Genomic DNA, 12,911 nt, shown 5'->3' with positions numbered 1-12,911 from the left:
ACATGGAGTCGTGTCTTTATAAAATGTACTTATGGCTAAAGTAGGAATCCGTCACTTAATTTGTTTATTCTATTCTTAGATTCCCTCCCCCCCACTGACAGTAGAAATTCAAACTATAACTGTTTTTTTAACACCTGACCTCAACTTGGACTCTGATAGAAAAATGCATCCAACCCCCGAGTGAGGACTTTTATGAGGAGCTGTGCCATGATTCTTACAAATACAGATATTTTTACATTTGTGAATTATCATGGTCATGTTGCCTAGGGGAGCAACTGTAATAAGTAAGTATAGGTTGTGGGTTATAGCAAGGAAGGTTTCAGCTCTGACAGGGAACTTTATAGCTTTCTATCCAAGGAAGAGCAATCTATGGATGCATCTCCATACATGGAGATGTTCAGGCAGGGCTGGAAACATCACACACAGGCCAGAATTATTGTCGAGGGAAATCAAAAAGTTAAGGGGAAATTCTGAGACCCTTGGACTTCTTCCAGCAATTTACTATTATTTTTCCCTCATGAGAAACAGATGAGATCAAGAAGCTATTGTCTGCTGTACTGAAGCAGAGCAATTTGTGGCCCTCCCTAGGTAAGAAGCCTAGCTACCTACTAAATAAGATCTGCAAACTTATTCCAAATTGGTTTTCTTTTGTTTGAACTCAAACTTGAATTTTGTTCGGGAGAAATATTCTACATTGTGCTGAATCAGGTACGAGAGTTTTGACTAGATGTGACCCTAGCTCTACAATTTCTTCACAAAATGGAACATAATCCATACTGGGAGGTCTCCACACAAATCTAAAATGACAGTCCCCACAAGGTTTTGATCCTTAATTCTGGCAAAATCTTCAATGTCCACCTTATCCAGACCCAAATCATTTCTTGGTGTCAGAGCTATGCAAACTGTTAAAGAAACTTGTTTTTGGCAAAGAGTGGCAGGCTTTAAATTTTGGTGACAGGATAGCGTGCTTTCTTAATGTGGCTGTGCTAAGCCATAAATAAGATGTTCTTATTCTAAGAAAAAAAGGCTATTATCTATATAAAGACAGCAGTATAAACCTCTTCACAAGAGAAATATGTGGTCACAGTGGGTTTCGCAGAGTGTGCAAGTTTATAAGATCCTTTTGTTTCTAAACCTCCTAAGCAGATTTTGGCATTCCTGTGTTAGGTTCCTTTTGCTACTTTAACAAACTGACCAAAATTTAGTGGCTTAACACAACACACACTTATTATCTTACTAGAGGCCCAGCGCATGAAATCGTGTGCAGGTAGGGTCCCTTGACCTAGCCTGCGATAAGGGCCATCTTCTGCCCTCTCCCCAGTCCCCAGTCCCACCCTGCCACCACCCCCTGGTTCACCATGGTTCCCGGTTTGCCATGCTGCTATCAGAGCCTGCAGGCTCGGGGGGAGGAGGAGGAGGTACCGAGAGGTGGTCAATGCAACCTCATGGCGACTGGTCATTCTGGTCGTTATGCTTATGGTCACTAGCCTTTTATTATATAGGATAGTGTTGGAGGTCAAAAGTAAAAAAAAAAAATGGGCTCAAAGCTGTGTCTTTTTCAGAGGCTCTAAAGAAGAATTCTTTTCCAGCTTAGAAGATGTCTACATTGCTGGGCCTATGACTTCCCCACTTCTTTATATTCAAACCAACAAGAAAGCACCTTCTTTCTGACCTCAGCTTCCATCTTCTCTTGTCTGTTTCCTTGTTATAAGGACCCTTGTGATAAGGACATTGAGTCCCCCAGATGATTCAGGATCATCTCCCCATTTCCAGATCTTTCATTTAACCACATCTACTGCGTCCCTTTTACCATGGAAGGTAGCCTATTCACAGGTTGCAGGGTTTAGAAGGTGGACTTTTTTGGCAGGGAGGCAGGGGTGAGGAGGGCGTGAGAAGGGGGCATTATTAAGCCTACTACATAAGCATGTTTAAAAGTTTTCCTTTTCAATTCTGAGCTTTAAACAATGCAGGATAAATAGTGCTAGCCATGTGATTAGATTACATCTGGTTAAGATGTTGAGGTGTAAAGTGTGGCCCCAATGTAACTGATCTGAATTTGCCAGGGAGAAAACAAAATATTAGTGACTCTCAATATAGGACTGCCAGTATTCTCTCATCCCTGGAAAACCCTTTAGTCAGTGGAATATGAATAATCCACTGGGGAGGGAGCACAGCGTGGAGGAAGAGGATCCTAAGAAGAAAGACCTAGATTTCAGTTAGAGTGCAAAGCACTGTAGGGAGACATGGAAAACAAAAATTTCAGGGTGAGGACACCGTATCACAGCTGCCTTTAGCTGCTGTTCAACTACTAATCTGTCCAAGTGTGATGAAGAGGGAGAAAACAGCCTCAAAAAAATTTTAAAAGTTCAAAATAAATGTATGGAGAAAAATTGTGCATGTCATTATGTGCCCCTTCAGCATTTTTCACAAACCCTCCTTGTACTTCTTAGAAATAGTCTTTTGCAGCAAGTGTGGCTGTTCATGTGTTAATTTAAACCATGACAAATACATAGACATAAATGGGAGTGGTGCAGCCCCATATAAAGCGAGTTTGTGCATAACTTATGTGGTACTTTTAGGTTTTTTTTTTCCTGAGGTAATATTACAAAATGGGTCCATTTACTGTCCCTGGCTATTAGGCAGATATGGATGTAGTAAACTTCAGCAAGGAAAGGAACATTTTTGTAACCTCTCCATATGGTTTGTGTGCACAGTAGTAAAGTGTCTTCCCCTGGTAGTTACCAATACTTCATAAAACCAGCTAGTCTGAGTATCTCATATAAAAGCAACATTAACTATTCACTGTTTGCCAGTTACAAGCAAATGGTAGGATGGTTTATGTATTGACAGTGTTCTGGAATCAGGGAGTAAGAAGGTTATTGGTTGTCCATGCTGCGTAACAAATTGTCATAAACTTAGAAGTTTAAAACCATATGCATGTGTCATCACACAGTTTCAGAGGGTCTGGAGTCCACACACAAGCTAAATGGGTTCTCTTCTTAGGGTGTGCCATATTGTGATTTATACTATATGTGTGTGTGTGTGTGTGTGTGTGTGTGTGTGTGTATTCTGTCTTTGTCCATAGTTCCTCATTTACATGTCCCAGAACCTTTGGAATTTCCCTGTGTTGAGAATGATACACGTGTCTTTTGTTATGTTAATGAAGCAACTTTTGGAAAACACCTAGGGATAGGGGCCCTTTGACAGTGAAGCCAACCAACTGATCGGAGGGTTGGAGCTTTCAGTCTCACTCCTGACCCCTAGGAGGGAAGAGGGGCTGGAGATTGAAGTCCTTCTCCAATGATCAATGACTTAATCAGTCCTACCTAGGTGATGAAGCCTCCACACAAACCCAAGAGGATGGGGTTCGGAGAGATTCTGAGTTGATGAACAAGTAGAGATTTGACGCAAGTGGTGCAGCTGGAAAGGGCATGGAAGTTCACATCCTTTCCCCAAGCCTTGGCCTGTGCATTTCTTCACCTGGCTGTTTCTGAGTTGCAGCCTTATAATAAACCAGTGACCTAGTAGGTAAAATGTTTCTCTGAGCCCTGTGAACCTCTCTAGTAAATTAATTGACCCCAATCAAGGGTTATGGGGACCTCTGATTTACAGCTGGTTTGTTCAAAGTACAGAGAACAAGCTGGCATCTGGGGGCGAAGGGGGCTGCAGTCTTGTAAGACTGACCTGATGCTGTCAGATAGGTGTCAAAACTGAGTTGAATTCTCAGAACCTGACCTGATATTCTGAGAATTGCTTAATGTCATGTGGGAAGCCCCACCCCTCCCCCAATACACACTCACACATACACCCCACACTGGGACTGGTCAGAAACACTAATTTAGGTGTCACAAGGCAGCAATCAAGGTGGCAACCAGAGCTGGGTTCTCATCAGAGGTTGGATTTAAATGAGGGCTTACTACTAATTTCCTACAGGTTGTTTGCAGAATTCATTTCCTTGTGGGAGTTTGTTTCTTCAAAGCCTATGAGGGAAGGAAAGAGAGACACTATAGAAAGCCAGTGAGCAAGACAGAGACTAGTATAATGGGTGCCTTTGACATTGTCTATTGGTTGAAAATAAGTTGCCAATCCCTCCCACACTCAAGACTAGGGGATTAGACAAAGACAATAGGATGTGGAATCATGAGGTCACCTTAAAGTCTGACATGCACAGGGAGGAAATCTTAGATGAAATGTAAAATATAAAATCCCAGGACCATGGTTCATGTATCCAATTGAAGATTTTGCATTATTTCTATAATTTCAAAAATATATTGTTTACAATGCAAATGGTGGTTACTTATTGTGCTAAGTCTATACTAGGACCATACTCTTCAAGAGTCTACCCTCATGAATTAGGAGGTATATAGGCAAATACTGAGAAGTTAGAATTTCAAGACAAGAAGATTCTAGTATTCTTCAAAATTATGCCCCTAAGGTAAAGTCTGAAGATCTAACTTTAATAAGTTAATCCACTTTTTAAAGCTCTGATTCTCCCTAAATACCTGGAGAGAAGAATACCATTTAAGCTTCCAGGATTCTTTTATATCTTGATATGATGGAAGATTTGATGAACAGGCTCCAGCAGACAAAACCAGTAAGACAGCATGAGGCACAAGACATAGGGCTACAGGAAAAAAAAAAGAGTTTCAAAGTATATGAATTTTGCTATGTATTACTTATCTTCATATAGTAGACTATGATGTGTGAATAGTTACTTATTATTTCTAAGCAAAACTCCAGACAATATAAAAAATGAATTTTAGCCAATATACTCATTTTTTATGCAACAAACAAATCTAATGGCACGATTGAATGGAATGTGGCAAAGCAAGCATATTAACTGAAACTGTGACTTAAGTAAAATGAGGTTAAGTTCTATCTCTGCTAGAATTACTAACAAAGACAAAGGGATCAAAAGAGCAAGGTGTCTGAGACTAAGCTCAGGAATCAGGAAAGTCTTCCAAAGGTGAGGACATGTGGAATGGTCCAGCTGATCATTAAAACATACAAACAAAATGAGCAAACACTAACTTTACACTTGCAGTCCATTCCTATGGACTGGGAGATATCCCAGCTCTATGTCCTAAATACTTGACAAGGTTTTCTGTTTGTTTTTGTTTTTTGATCAGGGTGGTGGATACTTTAGTCTTCTAGTGGCAGAATGAGGCTAAACTTTTCAATAGATCAGGCAATGGAAACCTTCATTTAGAGCCAGGATTCTAGAGGAAATGGAACCATGAAAGGAGAACTCCCCTGCAGTGCTTTACTCATGCTGCTCTGCTCACCAGAATCTTACATCCTTTCAAGCAAGGTCAAAGGTCAGAGAAGCAGGTCAAATGTTCTGACCAGTCAACACAACATGAACAATGTTCTGCAACAATATAAAATTATTTCTAATATTCTTATGCTAATTACTATATCCTACAGTATTTGTTTACATGGCTATACTTCTAGTATAGCCACCTCTGTAGTTTGGTCTCCAAACAGTGTATTAGTCACAAAGGTAGCAGCTCTTTATCATTTGTTTGTTTATGATCTTGCATTTGCTATCAGAAGAATTGAAAGACTTGCATTTCACAATTTTATAGAAAACATACATCATGTAATACAATGATAAGTATTCTCAATTGAAGGCCAAGTAGAAAATGATTAGTTCCTATCCCTGTCAATTGCTGTTTTTTGCAATATGATTCAGCAGCAACAAAAACAGGTAAAGATATTGAAACATTTGTGTCAACAAATAGGAGGTAAATTCAAAACAGTTTTTTCCAAGGGCTAGTACATTTATTCAGCACGAGGAAATAAAACAAACTTAGCACAGATAATGTGTAGATTATATATTCAAAATTAATAGAAACTATAGATTAAAAGAATTAATTTTGATTTAACCAAATCAACATAGTTTTATTAGCATAAACTTTAACATTTCTGAAAATAAAAGAGTGTTATTCCATAACTTTTGAGGCTGTTGGCCAGGCAATGCATATCCCCTGATCTTAGTTCATGTTTGTTTTTTATACTGAATTGGTGTAGTGTGGGAAAATCTGATTTTCTCACTTGATTAGATAAGCTAAAACCATCAAAAGTGGGGAGGAGTAGACTTTTCAACTTTTAAAGTTTATCAGCAGCATTTTACTGTTTAAATATGAATTTGATTGCCTTAATTATATCCATAAAGGTGTTTTAAGAAAACCTCAAAGGCAGAAAAGAGGAATTGTTTTATTTCCGATTTCATGTTTCTGATCCTACGGGATACTTATTGTCATTTTCACTACTGACATAGTTCTGCTTGGAATTTAGCCATATAGGGAGTAATAAATCTGTGTTCGGAACAGATTCTTTGGACAGAAACATGAATTTTTTTGTAAATTTATTGAGACAGGCATAAAGTGAATAGTGTCTTAAAATACTTGGGAAATGACCAAGTTATATTACTAAAGAGTAACGAGAGAACAGAATGAGCCTTGGGTGAGCAGAAAACATCATAAATCATATAAGATGGCTCTGTGCTTTTATCCTTGTTGTCTGCATGTTCTTCTCAAAAATCAAACAAAACAATCTGAAACAATTTAGTTTTATTTTGCATAGCTCAAGGAGGGTCTGGGTATTCCTATAATAGCTGAGTGACACCACTTATAAACAATATATCAGTACATTTGGGCTTGGGGTATTCTTTTCTAAGTTTTGTTCAATTCTATTTAAAAACAAGTTTATTTTAAACTTTTTCAAGAAATATTCTGATTCTGAGAATCAGAAGCAAGGAATATAAAAATGTTTTACCCTCTCAGAAATCAATCATTTTAATGTTTTTTTTGTTTTGTTTGTTTTTATTTTGTTTTTTTGTTGTTGTTGTTTTTTTTTTTTTTTTTTAAATTCTCCTTAAAATAAACTGCAAGGACCTTGTGGACAATTAAAAATTTACATTTTGCTGAATTCCTCTACCTTGTTATCCTGCATATATTATATATAATGGATTGTGATTTGTATAGTTGATGATTATAGTTGATGATTGATAAATATTTGTACATATACAAAATATATACAAAAAGTACATTTTAAAAAGTATTGTAAGATACTTTTGATAACATCTGCCATAGGTTATTAGCTGAAGCCATCAGATCCAATGGGTAGTGTTTCATGCACATTATTAGTATTTCTGTTTTTCCTCCTTCTTGGATGTTTCTATTCTCTTCAAATGGTCATGTGCTTTTTTTTAGTCAGTGATATGAGAACAGAATTAATGTATATCACTCAGAACAGAAATGGCTGAGCAAGAGTGTGAATCTCCATGTGCCTTTTCCATAGCAACCAATGACACAGAGAAGCTTCATTAGCTAATCTGTAAGGAAGACAAGGATCAGAGTCCCTCACATGTAGTGAGACTGAGAACTTTCAAACTCTTCACTTTAAGCCTCTGAAATTTTGGCTTTTTGCTGCAGTACAAAATGGCCAATGATCAACACATGCAAACAGAACTAGTTCAGCTGCCTTAAAATATATTCACTTAATTTCACTGAATTCTACAAGTATTGTTTGATGGTCCACTTTGAGCCTTCTATTCTTTTCTAAAATTTGTTAAGGCTGAAGAGAAAGGCATAATTGTAGTTAATTGATAGAAAGTTTACCAATATTCATTAAGACCCGAAACATTTTCTGGGAAACGTACCATATATGGCTAATAGATTAATGCATTTGTTCATTATTCAATAATTGTTCAGTATCTGTGATGCACCAAAAACTCTTCACAGTACTTGTGTATGATTTCTCAGTGAACAAACTGTATGAAGATCTCTGCTTTCATGGTTTTGTTTCTACCAAAGGTAGGTCAGTTGTAAAGGACCAAGATTATAAATTATTTTAAAATAGGAAAGATGATAAGTGCTATGGGAAAATTGCAGAGCAGGGTAAAGGGGATTGAAGACCTTGAGGGAGAGGCCAATAGGTAACAATCTTATAAAAGGTCACCCAGGCAAGCTTATCATACAGGTTCTGGTCATGAAAAAGCAGGTGAACTTAAACAGGCTCATGAAGAGAATTTGACCAAGGAGCTACTTGCAGAAATATAAGCTAGGTTGAGGAATGTTGGTGCACTCAGTGTCTAGCAAGGGCAGAAAGCTGTAACTTTCCCTAAACTTGAAGATGGAAGGGGAAAATATTGTTATCCATGTAAAAGGGACCACACTATTAGAGCTGTAGTTAGAGGTACGTATCTTCAGAACAGCAAGCAGAAGAGTGTCTTCCATTTTAACATTAATATAGTTTGAGATTCATGTATTTAAATTAGCTGGGAACTCACCAATTCATAGTGTTTAGGGGAGATTAGCCAGATTTGGTCGTGAACCTGAGGTAAATATGACACACTACTTATATCTCCAACTTCAATTGCTGGATTATTCACCCCATGAAGATTTTACAGCTTTTGAAACTTTTTCTAGTCTCTATTTCCAGTATATTTCCTTCTCCTTTGGAATACTGACCAGGACTCAATGAGACTACTAAACCATATACATAATGGAGGTTTAGAAATGTTCACTCAATAAAGCTAAAATATTACCATCAAGTGATCCCACATGTATTCCCGGTGGCTTGACTATTTGTGAAATAATAGAGGCTTTAGGATTCTTTCTCCATCCTTCCCCATTATTATTATTACTAGAGGCCCTGTGCATAAAATTCATGCACAGGGCGTGTCCCTCAGCCCGGCCTGCACCCTCTCCAATTCGGGACCCCTCAGGGGATGTCTGGCTGCCAGTTTAGGCCCAATCCCTCTCGCAATCCAGGACCACTGGCTCCTAATCATTCACCTGCCTGCCTGCCTAATGCCCGCAACTTCCCTCCCCTACCAGCCTGGTCACCCCCAACTGCCCACCTAGGCCGGCCTGGTCGCCCTCAACTGCCCTCCCCTGCCGGCCTGATCTTGCCCCCAACTTCCCTCTCCTGCCTGCCTGGTCACCCCTAACTACCCTCCCCTGCCGGCCTCGTTGCCCCCAACTGCCCTCCCCTACAAGCCTGATCAGCCCTAACCCCCTGCCAGCCTGATCTTGCCCCTAACTAGTCTCCCCTGCTGGCCTGATCGCCCCTAACTGCCTCTGCCTTGGCCCCCACCACCATGGCTTTGTCCAGAAGGAAGTTGGACGTCCTGAAGATGGCCATTTGATCTGGTCTAATTAGCATATTACTCTTTTATTAGTATAGATAGATTACATAGGGTAGGATTGCTTAAATGGGTGGTAAAAGTCGTTTTCAGCAAGAAGAGATGCTCTTGGCAGACAAAAATACATAACCCCTATATCTGGATGGATAGCCAGCCACATGCACTGTATTGCCAAACTGGTTATTAAAAAATTGAACCGCTTTCTTTTTTAAAAAATATATTTTATTGATTTTTTTACAGAGAGGAAGGGAGAGGAATAGAGAGTTAGACACATCAATCAGCTGCCTCCTGAACACCCCCCACTGGGGATGTGCCCACAACCAAGGTACATGTCCTTGACCGGAATTAAACCTGGGACCCTTCAGTCCGCAGGCAGACTCTCTATCCACTGAGCCAAACCGGTCAGGGCTGAACCACTTTCTTACACCTTACACCAAACAGCTGTTGCCCTTAAAATCCCTCTTCAGCTCCCATCTTAGGTTCTGCCTTCATAGTTCACCCAGATTAGGTTCTGATTGATCGGTTTCTATGCCAGTCAACATCAAAAGTTCTGCCTCCTAGGCGGCCATTGGCTTCTCTGGGAAATCCAGAATGGCCCTGCCTTCATGTCTGCACCAACCCATCAGTCACACCCCCAGTCTGCTACCGGGTGTATCTCTGGCCTCTCTGAGAAGCGGCACCTCAGGTCTGTGCTGGTGGCAATTTTGGATTCGCATCCCTGACCTAACCTTCTTATATGAGAGCTCTGTGAAGGCAAGCATTTGTCTTGTTCATTCTTAGTTCACTCATAGACTTTACCTGTGTCTATAAATCTATGCTAGCACCAAATAGTGACCGGTCAAATGGTTGTTTTGGTGGTCACAGTCACTGCCTTTATATATATATTAGAGGCCCGTTGCACGAAGAGGTTCATGCAATAGGCCTTCCCTTCCCCTGGCTGCTGGCACTGGTTTTCCTCTGGCACCCAGGACCCAGGCCTTCGCTCCAACCGGAGCCTTCCGTCTTCGCTGATCTGGCCAGAGCCTTCCATCTTCCCTGCTCTGGCTGGAGCCTTCAGTCTTTGCTCCACCGCTTTGCACCTACATATGCAAATTAACCGCCATCTTTGCCATCTTTGTTGGGTTAATTTGCATACTCTCCTGATTGGCTGGTGAGCATAGCAGAGGGGCAGTCAATTTACATGTTTGTCTATTATTAGGTAAGATATATATATATATATAATTTCCTTTAACTGCTACCTTTTTACTGTCTCACATTTTTATTTTCTCCTTTTGTACTTCTGAGATATTTTGCTCTCAATATACTTTTATTTTTTATATTATTTAATTAATTAATTTATGAAATAAATTAAATGCAGCATCTTCAATTGATCACAAGGTATTGTTATGCTTGTGTCCTGTGAAATAATGGATGGGAAGTCCAGTGTATTCTCATTTCTATGGTGAAAATAATTTGTATAAAAATCACATATAAGGAACTCCCAGGTGTGTTGTAATTGAGAATTAATCCTAGTGAGCCTTTCTACTTAAAAGCTGTAGAAACCCCATTTCTGTTAAAGAACAACAGCAGACAACATAATTATATTTTAATTACATAGTTAAGAAAAAGCATGATTTATATATTTTAGTGTTAATTGGAAAGAGAAAAAATGGTTTTGTAAACTAGTCTAAGGCTTTGAGAATTGGACAGTCTAACGTGAAAGTAAAATTTAGTGTTGAGGAGTTGGAAGCAATGTGACTTCTTTGCCAAGTTCAGGCTAACTAAACTTTCTAACCTCCTGGTCACATAGACATTTCTGAAATGGCTAATCTAGGTAAAGGTTAATAAATGCTAGAATCTACACAACTCATTTGGGACACAATGTCAATTTTTCCTTTCTTTCTAATGCTGTTGGTCTAATTACATGAAATTTAAATTTAGTTAAAATAAAATATATTTCTAATTAAATAGATGCACCTAGGACCCCTACATATGCCTCAAATGTTTTCTTGCAATTGAACTATGCTTTCATTAATTAATTTTCATTAATGTAAGATTAGAGAGAGGCTATATTTCATTTGCCCTTTCAATATAAACCGAGACCCATGGTCTACTTCCTGTAAATTGGCACACTAAGTAATTACATGTTGATTAATTACATATTCTAATCTTTGCAAGTGACCTTTTATAATATTCTACCAAAATTTGTAATAACTTTAGCCTTCCAGAACTCTATAAAAATAATTACTTATTTATTCTCCATGTTTTTCAAATATAATTACTGACAGAAAATGTAGCAAACAAGAGGTTAGAGGGACCAATTCTAGACCATTGATATTTACTTTCATGGTGTGAACATTGTCAAGTGTATTGTACTCTCCTTAAATCTCTATTTTCTCATTTGCAAAGTGGCAGAGTCAGAAATTGTGGTAGAGCCTTATTTGCTGGTCACTAAATCAACTTATACCTCCTGCAGGGCATTGTTGGACTGAATTCCCGAACTCCCTGAGTTAGGCATGACTACAGATGTAGTGGCCGAAAAAGAAATACTGGCAGAAATTATGAAAGCCAATTCTTGACACGGCTCATAAAATCTGCCTATGAACAATACTGCATCCATGTTTCCTTCTGTAAAAACTTTGGGAATAAATTGAAAATGATAGAGCCTCAAGATTGAAAAGGCAGAATTTCAAATTTATAACTGATAAGAGAGATTCATGTAGATCAGAAACCTCAGTTTTGAACTTTATGAGAATGAGATAAATGGCTACTGTGTTTTGCTGCTATTTTGAATTTAACTATATCAGTTGTTACGATGACCTCAACTAGTACAAACTATGTCAGCTGTTAGGTCCAAAATATTTTAATTTTGTCATTCCACACTATGGTTGAAGTCTTAAGGTGACTGCCCATAGCAGAGAAGAATTTTTTTTTTCTCATTTATGTTTTTAAAATGTCACAAATAGTTAAATATATGTGTAAACTATCTTCATTAAATTCACTTATCTCACAATGAAACAAACCTTTCTTTGGATTTTACAATTTGAAATCCACACATTTTTTCACTTGCATCCTCAGTGCCTAAGAGGTGCTGAGAAAGACATTTAATTTCATGAAGAAACTAGATTAGGGGCCATACATTACTTATCTATCACTGTATAACAGATCACCACAACATTGAGTAGCTGAACACAACACAGGTTTATTACCTCTAATATGTAGAGGTAACCTCTATATACGCATATTAACCTCTATAAAAGCAGTTTATAGAATTTTATAAACTGCTTTAATATGCATATATAGAGGTTTCCATGGTCCGGAAGTTGGACATGGCTTAAATGGTCCCCTACTTTAGTCTCTCAGAGTCTTATAAGTATGGTCTCTGCTAGAGTCTCTTCTGAATGCTCATTATGGCAGGATCCACTTTCAGGTAAGTTAGAAGGCTACTGGCGGTTCTGCAGCTCCTCAAGTGTTGTCAGATTAAGAACTTCATTTCTCTACTGGCTATTCTTGGGGAGAGAATTACTCCAGACTGTAAATACCAGAAAGCAAGATTATTGGGAGCTATCTTAGAGGTTGCCTGCCAGAGGACAAATTCAAAGTCATTTATAATTATTCCTCACAAGTAACCAAATCAGATGCCTCAATTCGACTTTGGTAAGAGTTTCTTTCCTGCTGTTATTTTTTTCCTATTGCCAACAGCCAGATCTTATACATAAGACAGAGAGAAGAATAAGGAAGAACAAGAAGACAGAGAAAGAATAGAAAGAGAAAAGAC

The sequence above is a fragment of the Myotis yumanensis genome, unplaced genomic scaffold, assembly GCF_028538775.1.
Source record: "Myotis yumanensis isolate MYYU_CA2020_CCGP unplaced genomic scaffold, mMyoYum1.0.hap1 SCAF_1, whole genome shotgun sequence".
In the NCBI taxonomy this organism is placed as follows: Eukaryota; Metazoa; Chordata; class Mammalia; order Chiroptera; family Vespertilionidae; genus Myotis; species Myotis yumanensis.
This window is presented reverse-complemented; position numbering follows the sequence as displayed.